The 2433-nt window shown below is 30.3% G+C and overlaps 1 pseudogene; it reads left to right on the forward strand.

The window, feature by feature from the left end:
- Positions 1-2000: 2000 nt before the first annotated feature.
- LOC111753346 (U1 spliceosomal RNA) lies at positions 2001-2136 on the forward strand (annotated as a pseudogene).
- Positions 2137-2433: the final 297 nt, after the last annotated feature.

Below are 2433 nucleotides of genomic sequence, written 5' to 3' on the forward strand. Positions count from 1 at the left end.
GAATACCGAATAGTTTCCCTAATGTAAGTAATGATTCAAATATATAAAAATATGTGGTAATCATGATTCCCCATTAGGTGGCCTTGAAGCCTTATAAAGTTTTCACTCATTAATTAGAAAGGCTTTATTCTGGGCTTCTTGATATGAAAATATTTGAAGCTAGAGTATATGAAGTTTTACCCAAATATTTCAAGGAAAAAGACACTATGGTAACTACTATTAAGTCAGGTTATAAGGTGGTGAAGTACTAGGTTATTGAAACAGTCATGCTGTGACCTCTATTGTTATATTGTTATGTCCTGTTTTATCTCAATCTCCCCCTTATTGTTTCAAAAAAAATTATTTAGTCATTTCTTATGTTTGTCTTAATTAAAGAAAAATTCAAAAAAATTAGGATATATAAATAGTAACTCTTTTCGATTTCCTATTAACTTGTTTTGAAGTCCTGTAGTACTCCCACGATCTTGTTTTGACTGATTAGACTCTGTTCCATTCTATATGATAGTATCAAGTTTGAAGACATAGGCAACTACTTTGAAGACAATAAGATTCACTAAGATACCCATTCTGGTTTGACTATTGTCTTCTTTGGAAGTCCTGTAATGTTTACAACGCCTAAGTTTTATTGGTCTTGTTCTCTACTGTTTTGTCCAACTTTATAATATCTAATAAGATAGACAATTCTTTTTAACGAAACAAGGGACAACGTTGATAACCATTGTTGATAAACTTGTACTCTGTTCTACACCATGTGCTACGTCTATCCTTGGTATTGACTGACAGCTTTGTTTTGCCATATTTGACTGTATTCTTCCCCCCCCCAAAGAAAGTAATAAGCACTAAGGAGTAATAAAATCCAAGATGTGTAAATTATGTTGTAAAAAAGAGAGGGAAAAAAAAAAAGAAAAGAAAAGGAGCTCTAACGGATATAACAGCAAGTGTGTTTGGGGGTGTTAAATAGCTGACTTTATCAATGTTTTTGGAACATTGAACACAGCTGTTTGCAGTCTCCCTGTTTGAATGTCCACCTTGTGTTCTTTGATACTGTGATTTGAGGAACTATTTTCAAGAAAATAGTGTGTAATCTACTAGCAGGTAATTTCTTACTGTTATGGTTTTTTGTTTTGTTTTGTTTTGTTTTGTTTTGTAGTTCTGTATTGCGTGTACCCTTACGCCGCTTTGGTTTGTTTTGTGTTTTTCTCTTTTTCCTCTTAAATAAAAAAAAAATTAAAAAAAAAAATAAAAAAAAAGAAAACAAATAGGCAGCACACTGTGGATTTTTAAGACTGTGAAAATGTCCTGTATGATACAAATAGCATACATAATTGTGGGTACCAATACAACATGATAAGGAAGACTATCATAATTTATGGACTTTAGGTCCATAAAAATGAGTAATAATGATCGATTTATCAGTCATAACATGTACCCCTCTTAGAATGGGGTAGTTATTGATAATGGAAGGGACTATTTAAGTGAAGGAGCAGAGGTTAAATAGAATAGCTCTGAAATACTTCTTAATTAAGCAAAAGAAAAGTAGATATATATGAGGGAAAGGAAGATAAAAATCACAGCCAAAGTTGAGAATTCTAAGAATGATATTCTAAGACAATGATAATTAGAAGACAGTTTAAGTGACATGTTATAATATTTTATCTTCTTTAATAAGTTGATTATTTGATGTTTTACACTGTTTTTTTAAACTGAATTTCAAAATAAATTCATGTTAATAGTATTATTCTTTATATATTTTTATATTTGATGCTTGTATTTTTTGAAATACTGAAGAATGCATTAAAATTTTTCTTCACTTTAGTTATATTTGCCTAAAAAGTTAATTCAGTAAACTTAGAATGTCAAAAAAGAATGTATTGCTTCTATTAAAACATAAGAAGCAAAGTATAGGGACATTCTTTTAGGTCATAGCTGCTGAAGCTATGTGACATAGAATGTTTATTCAATATTTTTAGGCAGGGGAGATATCATGAATATTTTTATTCAATATTACCAGGCAGGGGAGATATCATGACCATGAAGGTGGTTTTCCTAGGCAGAGACTTATCCATTGCTCTTCAGATGTGCTGACCCCTGCGATTTTCCCAAATGTGGGAAATTCAACTCTATGATTTGTCATACTGCTTCCCCTTGGAAAAAAATTAATATGTTTTTAGAATATATATATATATATATATATATATATATAGTAATAATATTTTAGAATTAAACATATATTAATATTTTTTTAGGAAAAAATATATATGAATACCCCATATAGTCTGGAAAAAATATTTAAGTTTTTCTTCAAACCACTGTGGTGTGAAGCTTATAAAACAAACAAGACAAAAACCTGGCAAGAAGACAGGATTTTCACATTATACTCCCAGAAGTAGTTTGTGAACATACAAGAGAGATAACAGTGGGTAACTAGTCAAT

This window comes from Cavia porcellus, unplaced genomic scaffold (genome assembly GCF_034190915.1).
Source record: "Cavia porcellus strain 051 isolate PalLab524CR breed Dunkin Hartley unplaced genomic scaffold, mCavPor4.1 scaffold_8, whole genome shotgun sequence".
NCBI lineage: Eukaryota > Metazoa > Chordata > Mammalia > Rodentia > Caviidae > Cavia > Cavia porcellus.